Genomic DNA, 16,541 nt, shown 5'->3' on the forward strand with positions numbered 1-16,541 from the left:
TTTCAGAACAAGTATAGTTTTAATAATATGTTTGATCTCCAGTGTATGTCATAATGAATGTACTGTGCTTTTAAATCTACTGTAATTCCGCCCTACATGGTATATCCAATCAGCGACTATGACACACAACCGCCTCTCTGAATTTTAGACCAATCAGAGCTTGTCTTTCAACACCAGTAGATGAGTCCAGTTGTAGGAGTGTGGTAGGTATCACCTTCAGTCGACCAGCGCAACAAGCCAGTCTACCGTGCGGACTCTGACACGGTCTATTTACACACAAAATGCCCGGAACGTGACTGGAGAGGACGGCAGGACTGTCCGGACACAGGCACTGGATTCCGTGGAGGTTTTCTGACCGACAGACCCGAGTCTCCTGCGCCGTATCCGCAGCATTAGGTAGGTTTTTGGTGCTGTAGTGTTGTTGCAATGTCCCTCTCCGTTCCTTTAGCCCAGGAGCTGCGACAATTAAACACACATTTTTCGGGCAGGGTGGTTTGAATAACGGTAACATGTCGTTTCCTCAACCTTGTGAGAGCTACTTTTCCTTTGAAATGCGGGTTGCAAAATTGCTAGTGTTTGGCATGTACGCTATCAAGATTGCAAAAACGATCCCGCCTGATAAAATGATATACAAACGAAGTCATGTCAAATAAATACATTTAGCCGGGGTACATGTTGACAGATAGCGCCGTTACGTGCCGCCCTCAGGGTAACGCCGCCTTCAACTCTATCACAAATCTGTGTCGACAAACGTAGTTGGATTACAGACTCTGTAGATCAGCGAAGAAGACATTTTACAAATGTTAAGATCAACTCTTTCCCTCGATATACGACTGGGCCACCAGGCACCACGTATCTCAATTCAACAATCAACGATGCTGTTTTTCTGCCCCTTCTGTGCATAAGAAACAATGCTGAGTTTGGTAGAGAGCATTCTGAACGAAACCTTAAGTTCAGATTTGATGTGGGCTACATTTGTAGCCCTTAGTGGTTTAGGTATGTACGTAATTCATCACAAGATCACAACATAAACCTTACATTGGAATTTGTATGAACTATGCTCACCTTCAGCTTTTAAATGCAGTAGTTTAATGGAGTTTGGTTTGAGGTTATGTATAACATTAATAGGTCATGGAAAGTGTTGGGGTTACAAAATGTTTTTGGGCCTGTGAGTGCAGCAATGGTTAGAAAAACTCATACTAACTCAGTCAATAACTTTGGTCAAGCCATGCAAAGTAGCCTGCAGCAGGGATTTTCTTAGGTCCTGTCACAGCCTAACAAATCCTGCATTTTATCTTGGTGTGGACCATAGACTGTAAACATGAATGGACAGAGTGACCGGGTCTGAAAAAGGAAACCCACGCGGATGTGCCTTAAGCCTAGATTCTAGCGAGTGGCTGGCAGGGGACATCCGGTTGCATTCAAGTCAACGGTGAAAATGATCAACTTCTAACTTGCTCCGTGGCTACAGTAAGCCAGTTACAGAGGTTTTTATTGTCTCTATCCTTAGTTTTATGCCTTTTAAAAAACTCACTGGTGTTAATTTTTTCAAATTCTGTCCCAGTTTGATTAAATAGACGATAAAGCATATGATGCATTGGGTGGCTTACGTGTGATTGTAAGGTCTCTGAGATCTTGACTCTCAAACCTAATGTTCCATCAGCCATGGAAACCAACAGCCATGATGTTGTTCTTCGGTGTTCGCAGTTTGTTTTCAGTTTAACCGGTTAAACTAAAGACACTCGAAGCAGTCTGCTGTTCAGTTTATCCGGTAAGTAGTGTTACATATTATTTCAAGCCGTATCTCTCGCAAACCAAACTTAGCATGCCAGCTAATATCACAGTTAACACGGAAGCACGTTGTTCCCCAAGCTAGCGCTAATGTTACCTGATATTAGCTTCATCATTTATGTGCTAATAGCTGCTTGATGTCAGTAACTCTTGCATAGTTTTGCTATTTCTCTGTGAGTATACGCTGTTCTAAGTTTAAGTTTTTAAGGTTTTTCAAATTAAAATGAGCCTGTATAGCTGAATCTGTCACATCTATATTATGTATTCAAGTGCTTAAACAAATGAATATGAATTTTCACGTCTTAAATAAACATAAACAAGTTCAGTTTTATAACAGATGCACATTGCAGATGTAGTAATTTTTTCGTTTATACAGTTTATTTGCACATCATTTTGTGATATGCATCTGTCATAAACAATCCTCATATTCATTGCAGATGCATATTGCAGATGTGGTCACATGCAGCAATGGTGTTTATCTCAGCCATGGAAACAGTGGGTGAAAAATGTTTATATAGGCGGGTTCGTATCATCATTGTGTGGATGAACACGTCTGGCACGATGGTCCAAATATAATCTAGCAGAACGTTTCTCGCTTTTCTTGTGATTTCATCATGTTTATTGCACCTGCTCTGTATGCTGCATTACTGTGTCAATGTGGATGAGTTGTTGAATTCAGTGTATTTTTCAGTGCTGGCTCTTTTTAGTGGGTCAGAGCTGGATCAGATGGAGCTCTCTCTCATACTCTTTCTTTTCCATGTCTGAAAAGAACACTGCTGCATCACAATTATTACATTATTACATTACACACACTGTGTGTGTGTGTGTGTGTGTGTGTGTGTGTGTGTGTGTGTGTGTGTGTGTGTGTGTGTGTGTGTGTGTGTGTGTGTGTGTGTGTGTGTGTGTGTGTGTGTGTGTGTGTGTGTGTGTGTGTGTGTGTGTGTGTGTGTGTGTGTGTGTGTGTGTGTGTGTGTGTGTGTGTGTGTGTGTGTGTGTGTGTGGTTTTGTTGTGTTGTGTTGTGTGTGCCGTTCAGGAAATTGAAACTCTGAATATATTGAATGAAACTTGACTGACGTCATCAAGGCACTGTCACCATCTTGTATTTTGACCCATGCAGATGCGGTCAGCGCATGCTTTGGTTGCAGCTATTTCAAATAATGCAGAGGTAATAAACACACTTGCAAGTGCTTGTGCAGGCCCAAATCCCAGACCTGAAACCTGTGTGCACTTCAATTCTTCGGACGAAGAAGTCCGGACACTTTTTAATCTGGGCAGAACTGCTGTGTGTATGTGTGTATATGTGTATATATATATATATAACCCTTTTGTTTTTGCTCCCATTTTTCATGAGATGGACTTAAAGATCTAAAATTCATTCCAGATTCACAATATTACCATTTCTCTCAAACATTGTTCACAAATCTGTCTGAATGTGTGATAGTGAGCACTTCTGCTTTGCTGAGATAACCCATCCCACCTCACAGGTGTGCCACATCCAGATGCTGATCTGACATCATGATTAGTGCACAGGTGTGCCTTAGACTGTCCACAATAAAAGGCCACCCTGAAATGTGCAGTTTTGTCTCACAGCAAAATGCCACAGATGCCACAAGCATTGAGGGAGCGTGCAGTTGGCATGCTGACAGCAGGAATGTCAACCAGATCTGTTGTTCGTGCATTGAATGTTCATTTCTCGTTCATAAGCCGTCTCCAAAGGCGTTTCAGAGAATATGGCAGTTCATCCAACCGGCCTCACAACAGCACACCACGTGTAACCACACCAGCCCATGACCTCCACATCCAGCAGGTTCACCTCCAAGATCATCTGAGACCAGCCACTGAGACAGCTGCTGAAACAATTGGTTTGTATAACCAAACAATTTCTGCACAAACTGTCAGAAACCGTCTCAGGGAAGCTCAACTGCATGCTCATCGGGGTCTTGACCTGACTCCAGCTCGTCGCCGTAACAGACTTGAGTGGGCAAATGCTCACATTCGAAGGCGTCTGGCACGTTGGAGAGGTGTTCTCTTCACGGATGAATCTCGGTTTACATTGTTCAGGGCAGATGGTGATGAGATCCTGAGGCCCATTGTTGTGCCTTACATCCATGAACATCACCTCATGTTTCAGCAAGATAATGCACGGCCCCATGTTGCAAGGATTGGTACACAATTCTTGGAAGCTGAAAATGTCCCAGTTCTTGCATGGCCAGCATACTCACCGTACATGTCACCCATTGAGCATGTTTGGGATGCTCTGGACCGGCGTATACGACAGCGTGTACCAGTTCCCACTAAAATCCAGCAATTTCGCACAGCCATTGAAGAGGAGTGGACCAATATTCCACAGGCCACAATTGACAATCTGATAAACTCTATGCGAAGGAGATGTGTTGCACTGCATGAGGCAAATAGTGGTCACACCAGATACTGACTACTTCTGAGTCCCCAGACCCCCAATAAAGCAAAAAAATGTACTGTACATTTCAGGGTGGCCTTTTATTGTGGACAGTCTAAGGCACACCTGTGCACTAATCATGATGTCTAATCAGCATCTGGATGTGGCACACCTGTGAGGTGGGATGGATTATCTCAACAAAGCAGAAGTGCTCACTATGACACATTTAGACAGATTTGTGAACAATGTTTGAGAGAAATGGTAATATTGTGTATCTGGTATGAATTTTAGATCTTTAAGTCCATCTCATGAAAAATGGGAGCAAAAACAAAGTGTTGCGTTTATATTTTTGTTGAGTGTATATATGTGTATATATATATGTATATATATATGTGTGTGTATATACATGTGTGTATATATATATATATATATATATATATATATATATATATATATATATATATATATATATATATATATATATGTGTGTATATATATGTGTATGTATGTGTGTATATATATGTGTATGTATATGTGTATATATATGTGTATGTATATATATATGTATGTATATGTGTATATGTATATATATGTCAACGTGTATATATATATATATATATATATATATGTATGTGTATATGTATATATATATATATGGTTTTCACTCAATCATTGGACTAAAGTAAAGTTTGAGGCTCTTTTACTGTTACCTGAGTATTTTATTTCCATGCTACTTTATACTTCTTCTCCACTACAAATCAGTGGAAATATTCTACTTTTTACTCCACTACATTTATCTGATTACTTCAGTAACTAGTTACTTTACCAGACTTACAAGTACATATGAAACATTAGTTTATTCATCAAAAACTGGACTGACACAAATTAATGTAACATTTTTCTGAAAAGCCTTCTCTACTTATCCTCTTTACACGGATATGGCTGCAGAGTAAACACAGGCTTCACAGAGACAGAAACAAAAACGTCTCTGTCCATTCTCTGGTTACCTGGCGGTTTTCTGTGACAACGTTTCTTTTTTTCAGAGTAGAAAGAGACATTGATTTGGTGATTTAACCATAGATTTGACCAGAGCTTAGCGAGCTGTTGCCAAGAGGATTCAAAAAACCCACGAAGAAGAGCGTAGCGGGCGCATAGCAAGAGCGTGCATAGCGGGAGCGTAGCAAGAGCGTGCATAGCGGGAGCGTGCGTAGTGTTGTGGCCATGTGCCTACAGGGAGCGCGTGGAAGTCTCCCAGCGCGCCGGGACTTGACTCGCTGAGATGAATACGAGAGAGGACAGCGGTCATGAAGGCTTGCGCTACGTTGCACCTCATAAACCGAACGGTACACACGCGTACCGAACCGTGAAATGCGTTCCGAATGGGACGGATTTTTTTAATAAACCGTTCCACCCCTACTAGAGGTAGACATGGACTTGTCTTTATTGATCCCTTTGCGATGACTCCCGCAAGGATATTGAATTTCCATCAGCTTACAAAAACACGTGGGAGGTATAAAAAATACAGTATAAGATAACCAATAAACTCTTAGCTAAATAGATACATATACTGTATGTATACATATACAGTAAAAAATAAGTCTTAGTCAAATATATATGAGGTAGATGTAAGAATACAGGTAAAATACAATTCACGGAAAATGAAATCGGATAAATTAAATGTAGAGGAAATGTATAAGATACAATATGTATGATTGTATATGACAGAAATGAGCAGTAAGATTAAATTGTTGCATAAAAAAGAAGGTAATTGTCCAGGTAGTAGATTAATTGCACAGTGAGCGGCTCCCACTCCGTCCCTTCTGTCCTCTTTATTTCCTCCTCTCCCCGAGTGAGGAGTTGTAGAGGATGACGGCCTGAGGGACAAAGGAGTTCTTGAGTCTGTTGGTCCTACACTTGGGCAGGAGCAGCCTTCCACTGAACAGGCTACTCTGGTTACTGATGACGGTGTGCAGGGGGTGGCTGGCATTGTCCATAATGTCCAGCAGTTTGTCCAGCGTCCTACTCTCTGCCACCGTCACCAGTGAGTCCTGGTTCATGCGGACTACAGAGCCGGCCCGCCTGATCAGTTTAACTAGTCTGGAGGTGTCCTTCTTGGATATGCCCCCCCCCCCCCCAGCATTATTATTATTGTAGCGTCCCTCAGGGATCAAGCGGTGAGACTTTATCCAGTTTGTTGCAGCTTTATTTCTGACTGAACACGGGCTACTGTTGGCCATAGCCGACGCCAAAACAGAACAACCTTAAAACCCTCTTTACACATTAGCTCCTAGCTTATTACAATCCCAAAACTCCCAACCCTCTTCTTCTCTCAACTAACTACAGGTTTACAGCATCTCAAAAACAACATGTAACTTCACTGACCTGAGGGACACTCAAACAGTGACACTCACATTTTATCATTGACATCGACAGTCACTACTGTCATTTGTGAGCAGTAAGTGTGCCAGGGTTGACATCAAAACCCTGAAGTTTAGCAACGCACTCATTTGAATAATCCAAAAAGGATTATGTCAGAAAATAATCTGTGATTCACGTTAAACTGCATGAATAGATACAGGACGAAAATGCGCGGTGGCAACATGCACTTACTTTGAGCTACAGGCAGGGCGCCATGGTAACAGGTAAACAAATGTCAAGGTCGATCTGGGGTCATGGAGATAAAGTCTCATGAGGGAACGATAAACTGAATAATCAGTTTTTCTGTCTCTGAAAACATGGCTCTTGTTTGTGGCTGGAGCTTTGTCAAACATGATGCTACATCTTGGACTGAGACACAGTTAGGCCCTCTGTCTTTCGTGACATCACTAAGCTGCTTGGCGATGCCTGGCCCAAGCATTTTGAGCTGGAGTTCCAAGTACCGAGCTGGTGCCACAGAACATGAGAACGTTTCATTACCACAACGCCGAGCAGGAAATTTGAAACTGGATGTTGGCTGGAAAGGCTCGTCTATCATGCTAAACTGGGTTGCAGGTGCTGGGGCTTGGCCCGCCGGTGGTCTCCTCACTCTGGCTGCTCTCCGTTCTCGTGGTTGCGGTTCTAGTGTATTTCTTCACTGGTGCTCGTGGACTCTGAATGTATGGTATATATTTTTTTTATATTGTACTGTCATGACAACGATGGTGCTGTCGGTTTACCTTCTATGTTGCATCTTCAAAAGAGCACAATAAAATGTGACACTGAATTTGAAACAGCACATTGAAATTTCTTCATCCATTATTGATTTACCGAGTGCGCTCCTAAAATTTCTGGTTGCGCCCCTAAAGTTCTCAGTTTGGGGCCACAGTGCTGCTAGTAAAAAAAGTTACTCTGTAGCCCTCATTGTATTCTTCTATTCAGGAATGATTTATTTTATGCTGCAGCTATTATTGTTTCTAATTTCGCAGATGAGAGAATGCCCAATTTATTTTCATGTTAAGTAGTCTGTGTAATGTTTTGATATTTTCTATTCAGAATATGTTTGATATGCTACCAAAATGTTATTCCCTGCCCTCAAGTGAGTGATCAAGGAATATGATTTGCATTTTTTCTTTATATCATAAGGAAGATAGCATTTTATGTTACATATAGACCTTTTCAAAGTTGTAAACATAAACATTCTTAATGTGTCCAAGTTTGATTCCTGTTGCAGTGAATGTGAATGACATGGAAGTTAAGGACGTTAACAAGGACCAAGGCTGTACTTACACACTTACACACCGTCTAGTTATAGGCAGATTTACTCCATCATGTTTCTCAGCCAGTCACTTTACTGATTGATGATGTGTCATGTACTGTTTATAACCCCTGCATTGCAGGTTTATCTGCTGGGTTTTCAGCTGCACCGTGAATGAGAAGTTGATTTACCTAAGTGTTGAATTGCAACACGGTATATTGAACCATATTTTGATGCATGTAGGTCGTACTGCTGTGGTTTAAAGTTTGACCACTTCCTGTGTGAACTGTGCGGCATGTGTATACTCCAACTAAGCAAGCACAGTGAGTAGTTTTTAGTGTGTGGGAGTGATAGTTTATCCAAATCACGATAAAGGAAGTAGGATGGTTCTGCCGAGGCAGTATGATGACATAGTATACATCTGCAACCATGTGAGGTCAAAAAAAAATGAAGCTGAAATACTCCAGTCTACTGAACCTTGACATTCGGATCAATGAAGATCCCAGATCTACCGTCAGCATACAAATGGGTTTCAAATCAAAGGACAAACCAAGAGTTTCATAAGAAACTGTTCCATAACAAGCCTACAGAACAGCTACAGTGCCCCTTGTCATAAGCTAGGTTTCCATTCTGATGGATCGCACATATCAACTGCATATCAAAAGAAAATGTGTAATGTTTCCATCCAGTAACATTATACAATTATGAGGAGTTTATCATTAAGCAGTAGGTGGCACCAATTCTCCAGTCAGAAAACAGTTATACCATTGCAGAAAAGGAGGACACAACAAGATTACGTGATTAAAGAGTGCCAATCAAACCTCGGTGAAAAACAAACAAATTGGTCGGGAGTAACCAGAAATGAGACAAGAATTAGCTGGCTGATTCACCCTTCAATCCCCCCACTGCTATGCCAGGGGAAGAGTGGGCGGAGGCCCCGCCAGAGTCCTTAGCGGCTATGGTGACTTAAATTCCCACTTTGTTGCATTTTGCTTTTATTGATTCACTAACTTTGCCACCACAGCCAGGCCTAAAAATATTTTTCAGAATTTTTTCAAAATGAATGAGCCTCCATTCAGTTTTTTTTTATGTACAATTGAAAATGTGCATTGAAATAGTTGGATGGAAACGCAAATTCAGATTCTCCAAGAGTGTTGAACTCTACAAGATGGCTGAACAGCACTATTCCAAAAGTTATTCTCTCATTTGGTTTTGATGATGTTGGTGAGAGCGCTGATGCTCCAAAATCTCCCAAAGGTGTTCAGTTGGGTTCTAGTCAGAGGCACAACTTGAAACAATGCAGCTATTGGTTTTTGCAGATGCTGACCTTTCAACTAAGTACAACAGAACAGCAGTTCCAGTGCTTAACAGTTAATGATAAATATGCATAATAATACTTTATAAAACAGTAACATATACCCAACATTAAACAGAAAGGAATTAAAAAACAAATAAAACCAAAAGGAATTGCAAGCAATATGTGTATAAAAACTGCCTGTTGTATTTTTAGAATATGGTGGACTCGGCAGACCTGACAGTGAGGGGGAGGCAATCCCATGGTGTTGGAGCTCATCCTTTGCTGGTGATTTCATGGGTGTGTGTAATATTTTATGTGGAAAAAGGGATACAGGCATAACATTACTTTCAGAACACCTCATTCATTCCTTCAAAGACCTAAACTGATACAACACATAAGACAAACATTTTTCCATGGCTGCAGGCTCAGTGATTAAACAAACATTAAAGAAGATGAATCTTGCCAAGGGGCTGGGTTTTTCCTGGTTTAAGTAATGTCAGATTGTCTCAACTTTAATTGGACACCATCCATTCTGACCAGGAACAGTAGCCATGTACTAAGAAGCAGACAGTCACACTGTTGGATTAGTTTGCACACGCTGAATCATGACTTTACTCCAACTGGAATGAGTCTCTCTTGCCTGGAGAGAGACATCTCTTCTCCGTCATACAGTCTAGCTGGAGGTTGATTGCGTTGGTTCATATCATGTGATTTATAAGAGCCTGAGGGGCAGAGGTTGTGGACAGGGTAATGGCCACAGTCCTGCTGAATGATCCTGCAGCTGGGTGGAAGTTCAGGAATGTCACAGATCATGATCTGATTGAAGACTAAATAAAGGATGGAGCATTTGTCTGTAAGAGCATGACAGCTGGAAACCAGGGCTGCAAAAACATGGCCACTGTGATAATGTCTTTTTCTCCATACATCTTAGTTGACTAACATGCATTTTTCTGGCAGACACATACTAAGCTAAAACGAGTAAAAATTCTAGCTCTGAAACTATTAGTTAATTAATCAATACTCAATAATCAGGTAAATCATCAATTTAATATATTTGTTAATACATTTTTTCATTTTTCAAACAAAAATGCCATTTGATATGCTATGCTTTTTTCAGCAGCTAATGTAAGTAGCAAGAGCAACAAGATGGGGGACGACTGTGCGCCCTGCTGCACAGCCAGCCCCAGCTGAGGATAGAAAAGAGACCTGAGCGGAAATGGAAACATTGTGCTCAACATGTGTCCTTCAGTTTAATTAAAGGCATTACAGATTCTGTTATTCTACAGTATTGAAAATAATTTAAAAAAATATGAATATCTGTACAGTCAAATATTCGGGTCCAGCCCTACCAGGTATTCTGACAATAAGGGCGTTTTCACACTTGGTCCCTTTGAGCTCTCTAAACGATCTCAGATCGATGACTCTATTTTTTGCGCATTTATGACCACTCCAAAATAACTTAGACCCCCGATATACAATATACTATATATATATAAAAGATATAAAAGATACGTATAAATATAACAATTTGACATTATTTCGGGCCAGAATTACAAAAGTATTTCTATTAAATAAAGATTTTTTTAATGATTTATTTTAAGTTGCTGTAGGCCGCTTATTAACTGATGATAGTGACAACTGTGCTACAGTAGATGAGCTGCCATGACAACACTCATGTTATGGATTCACAGTGTACATAAAACAAACATTTATATGACAGGTGACAGTCTGTGCACTTTTAATTTAACTACGTAGCCATTAGGCACTGTATTAATGCGATGAATATGGTTTCATCTGGTTTCATCATCGACTGTATAATGAATGGACGAAGCTACAGTGAAGTCACTCATAGGTTTGCGAACTTCCGAAAAGAAACCTACCCAGATGCTGCCATCTTCTTTTGTCTATTTCCATGGGGCGCTGCAATCTTGTAGTTTTGCAAGCGTGGACAGGAAAAGAAGAAACTTGGGGGGACAGGGGGTGCATCGATTGGATCCTGAGTTGTACCCCACGAGGGGTCCATGTGCCTCCCCAATTTTGTCGGCAACCTGACTGTATCTGAGCCACTGCTGCTGCTGCTAACAACATTAGCTTGGATAATTGGAGGTGAGCTGTACAGCCAACTCAACCTTCATTACTGTAGTAGCACTACGTTTGGTAATCTCGAAAAATACCGTCAACCTTGTATTGTTATTGTAGCTGAAGTTACACTGTGTAAGCTGTCACTGTCGTTACTTGACGGTAAATTACGTGAATAACGGCATTATATTACATTATTATTATTATTACGTACGGTTAGATAATGACTTGCAGTTTGTTCAAGACTCAGGGTAGCAGCAGATGGAAATGAGCTCATTTAACTAGTTTACACCACAGAGTATTGTCTGAAGTACAGCTCAGCATTACGTGTGTGTGTGTCAGTCACCATGGCATGTAAACCCGCTCTATAAGATTTTAATGTGTATTTTAATACGCCCCTCCACAGATGAGCTCTTCCTTCTGTTGGCACCGGTCACTCACTTTTCTCTTTGTGGAGACCCTTTACCGATGTAGCAAAAAGACAAACAAAATCAAATCAATAAATTATACCATATAAAATAAAGACATACCTCAGACTTTACCGGATGTTAGTTTTTACATTCACCACTAAGTATTGATACATTTACTCAGGGCATCATAAAGCATCCGTCTACCTTCTTGTCTAAGAAGAACTGATCCTCCTCAGAGTGTGTACTGCACAGACCTGACATGTCTGATGGCTCCAGTTGTTTCCTCATGTTCACCAACCACTGCATCAGCCTGCCACCATCACCTGAAGGAAATCTGTTTGAAAAAATGTGTTTACTGTTGTGCTTTCAGACTCTTCATTATAGTATAACGTGTATATTCACATTAGGTTTTTCCCACTAACATGTGACCACATCTGCAATATGCATCTGCAATGAATGTGAGGATAGTTTATGATAGTTGCATATCTATATCACAAAATGATGTGCAAATAAACTATAAATGAAAAACTTGCTACATCTGCAACATGCATCTGCTATTAAACTGAACTTGTTTATGGTTATGTTCACGCCCAATGTCAGCTGGGATCGGCTCCAGCCCCCCCCCCCCCCCCCCCCGCGATCCCGATAGGGACAAGCAGTTGAAGATGAGTGAAATTATTGTTTATGTTTATTTAAGATGTGAAAATTCATATACATTTGTTCAAGCACTTGAATACATCATATAGATGTGACAGATACAGCCATACAGGCTCATTTTAATTTGAAAAACATTAAAATTAAACTTAGAACAGCGTATACTCAAAGAGAAATAGTAAAACTATGCAGGAGTTACCGACATCCAGCAGCTATTAGCACAACGAGCATCCGTGTTAACTGTGATATTAGGTGACGGAAATTATCTAATTTAACTAGTTTACATGTCTTCAAATGTCAAAAGGTTTTAAACCTTTTGTATGGTGTTCATCAAGGCCTGGGTGTCCTAATGTGGGGTTTTAGGGGGATTTTTTTATTTCCTTAAAAAAAAAAATCTATTCTCAAGAAATAGTTAAATTTAGCGTCAAATCTCGGTAACAAATGGTATTGCTGTATAAATAGATATTTTGTTTCCACGGAAAGGATCATTTTTTTGGCTGCAAGTATCGATGCATGAAGTCCCAATCAAACCCCCCTGTTACTCTGCTCGCTGCCCATTTCCTCCCAGTTCGCTTTGCAGGAAGAGCTATTCGGTAGGCCAGCCGCTAGTGTTGCTGTAGAGCAATTCTAGCTGTCTGTCCAGCAGAGATGGGGACTTGAGATTTGAGACTAGTGCACAATATTTTTGTCTATCTCTTCTTGGAGCATTAACAGAAAGTAATTCTCTCCCACAGAGATGTGTGAGCGGGTAACTCCACAGATTCAATTCAATTTTATTTAAGGTGCCAAATCATAACAAAAATTGATTTACATTGACCCAACAATTCCCCCGTAGAGTACGGTGGCAACGAAAACCTTCCCTATAACAGGCAGGAACGTTGGACGGACCCAGCTCTGTGGAGGACGGACATCTGTCTTGACCAGATGACATGGAGAGCACCAGCTGCTGAGGCCACAGCTCTGGGGTAAAAACTGTTCCTCATCCTGCTGGTGTTGGATCCAAGTGCCTTGAACTGTTTACCGGATGGCAATGGCTTTTTGTTTTTTTCCCCAGAGAGCTTGTTACTAATGTTAGCTTTGTGAGAGATTTCTTTTAAGATTGGCATTCATTCAATTACCTATTTTTAAAAAGTGTTTTCTTGCCAGTGCTGCCACCATCTGCTGGCTAACGCTGTTAATCCGGAAGAAATACATGTTAATTATTAATGTCAGTTAAAGGCTAGTTTACGTTAGAGGTTTATTGTTGACGACATAACGTTAACGTTTCTGCGTTATTAGCTTTAACCATTACACTGCGTTTGAGAGGCTGGAGGATTTTAAAAATGTATTTCACAGAAAGAGCTCGCTGACATTAAACATCTCTTTTTTCAGAGTGTCCTGAGACAGACAGCAGCACGACTGACAACGTTTCTGACAAACATAATGAGCAGCCAATATAAAATACATGACTATAATACAATTAAAATACATCAAATAACAAGTAAACAAAAGCAAAAATACATCAGAATCGAGCATAATCATGAATATATCAGTCAGAATATCTACAACAAGATGTGTCAGCCTCCAAGTTAAAAATATCTTTAAAATCATCCAATGAGAGCAGGGCCTGGAGTTGAGTGGTCTGTCTAGTTAGTTCAGGTAATGGGAGCAGCACACATTGTTTATTTAGAGTAGATTATAAGGTGTCATTAGTTGAGACTTTGTGTAATTATACAATAATAACATAATAATCACTTCAACTCTTTATTAAAACCATAAGAGACTTAAGACTTGACTTGATTTGATTTGCAAAAAGTGACTTGTTACCATCTCTGCTGTCCAGTCAGAGCCATATATTGTGTAATTGATTCTTACAGTTCTTAATTCCATCTCAATCAATGGTACACTCACAAGATGTCACCAAAATCACACTGTCCCTTTTAAAATCTTTCAGAAAATGATGTAAGTGTATCGAATCGTATCAAATCCAATCGTACTGTTGGCTGAATATCGTGACATCGTATTGTCATATTAGTGTATCACTACAGCCCTACTAGCTGTCATGTCGCCGACCCTGCAGTCGACCAGCCTGTGTGTAAACAAAGTGCTGAATGTGTCAGCTGCACAGTGTATGTAAAGAGTGGACAGACGTTTTCAGTCTAAATGGAAGAACTTTAATTACTTTATATTCAGTGTTTGAAATAATGTAATGCCAGTTTATTAGTCACTTTTGACAACATCTAAGCAGCTCTATTGTCCGTACTGATCCAGGATGGCTAGCATCATGTATCTCTAAATATGGGGAATGGAAATTAATTGTGGGCTGAGATGGCTGTGTTTGGATATGGGGGACTGTTAGTTAGAGCATTTCATATGTGCATTGGACACTTAGTGGAAAAAAAGAAAGAAGTTTACTGTTAAAATGAATGATTATAGTAACAGTTGCCAAGTTGCCATTACCAACCATTTTGAGACACTGGCAACAAATTCTTAGTCTTTAGTGGCCACCAGTAACTACTTTTTAATGTTAAAAAAGTGGACCCCCAAAAATGTATTTTATAAATATTTGTTGTATAAGTGATATTAAGAATTTTACAGTCAGTACCAGATCCAGACACCTTCAGGTATGTTTACTCATGTGCCACAGGAATCTGTTTTAGAGATGATGACGGAGCAAGTTCAGGCGTTTGACTGTTGGGGGAAAAGTTCCACTAACTTTCAACATTACAGACAAATGTGTAAAATGACTCAGCTGATGAAGAACTAGTTGTTATATATTGTATATATGTTACGTCCCAAATAGCGTCTAGGGGAACAGGGACAAACACAAAACCATCATGATACCAAAATTATAATAACCCGGAAGGGAAGGAGTCGAGGTCCCGTTGTTTTTAAAAGTCAAGGACACAAACACACGGCGTCCGCCACCAAAGCCACTTCTCAGAAAATGACGGGGGTGAGAGAGTCAGAGAGAGCAAGGGCAGATCCCCTCCTCCCTTTAAGGCAGCGCTGAATGGCTGGAACCAAGGTCAGGTGGGTAAAGGCGGGACCTACAGCCGGGGAGCACAAAGAAAAACAACAAAAACAAACAACCCTCACAGCCGTAACACCCCCTCCCATATAAGCAAACTAAAAAGTTTGCCAACGCTACACCGCTCAACACATCTTACTCACACATTTACATTTGGGCCAGGAAAACAAAGGGGGTTATGGTCAGTGTACACAATAACTGGAGACACGGTGGAACCGAGGTACACATGAAAAGGCTGGAGAGCCAGGAGCATTGCCAGGGTCGAATAATGCAGCTGATGACGCTTGAACTTTGCAGAGAAGTAACAGACCGGGTGACATATTGCCTTCTAATCTTTCTGCAGCAGAACAGCCACGGCTCCGGACGCACTCGCATCTACTTCCAGCAGGGTTCAGAGAAGTCAGGAGCTGCTAGAACAGGAGCACAGCAGAGTAGCGACTTTGCTGCATCAAAAGCATGCCGACATTCCTCAGTCCAGACATAAGGCACAGCAGGACTGCAAAGCTTGATGAGGGGTGCAACTACAATAGAAAAGTTCTTGCAAAAACATCTGTAATAACCAGCCATTCCCAAAAAACAACGCAGTTCCTGTCTGGTAGTGGGTGCTGGATAACCCAGGATGGCGCTCACTTTAGCATCCGCAGGCCTGACAGTTCCCCGACCCACCTCCTTTCCCAGATATGTGACTGAAGTTTTCCCGAACTCACATTTGGCAAGCTTTAGAGTCAGTGAGGCACCAGCCAGCCGCTGGAAAGCACAAAAGTGGTGTAGACTGATCTGGGTACGAAATTTTTGTCCAAAACTTTCGAGCAGATGTTAGCATCCCTGGGGGTTTCACATGCGGTGTCTAGTGCTTACCATCTGGAGTCACATGGTGCACTGGAGCGCTGGCATCAAACTTTTAAATCTATGTTAAAGACGTACTGTCACGGCACAGGAAGGGATTGGGATGAGGAGGTACCCTTTGCTCTCTTTGCTATACGGGATGCGAAACAGGAGTCCCCAGGATTCAGTCCTGCTGAGTTGGTGTTTGGACATAATGTGCGTGGACCGTTAAACAACATGCTTATCGTTGTCCTGTAGTGAAGCATGAAATGATGAAAAAAAGAGGTGAACTACTTAGTTGAAAATGGTTTGGCTGAGCCCAGTAATAGTCCTTGGAGCTCCTCTTGCTTGTTGGCCCCCAAGTCAGATGGTACTCCTCGCTTCTGCACGGATTTTCGTAAAG

The 16,541-nt window shown here is 41.0% G+C and overlaps 1 protein-coding gene across 2 annotated transcripts in view; it reads left to right on the forward strand.

The window, feature by feature from the left end:
• The first annotated feature begins 236 nt into the window (after positions 1-236).
• The window catches only part of tpst1 (tyrosylprotein sulfotransferase 1), a 97,586-nt gene continuing 81,281 nt past the window's right edge, over positions 237-16,541 (forward strand). For both annotated transcript variants that reach the window (XM_083913605.1, XM_083913606.1), the window contains exon 1: positions 237-396. The gene's annotated coding sequence lies outside the window, so the exon portion shown is untranslated. The remainder of the gene's footprint in view (positions 397-16,541) is intronic.

Source organism: Echiichthys vipera (genome assembly GCF_963691815.1).
Source record: "Echiichthys vipera genome assembly, chromosome: 5".
NCBI lineage: Eukaryota > Metazoa > Chordata > Actinopteri > Perciformes > Trachinidae > Echiichthys > Echiichthys vipera.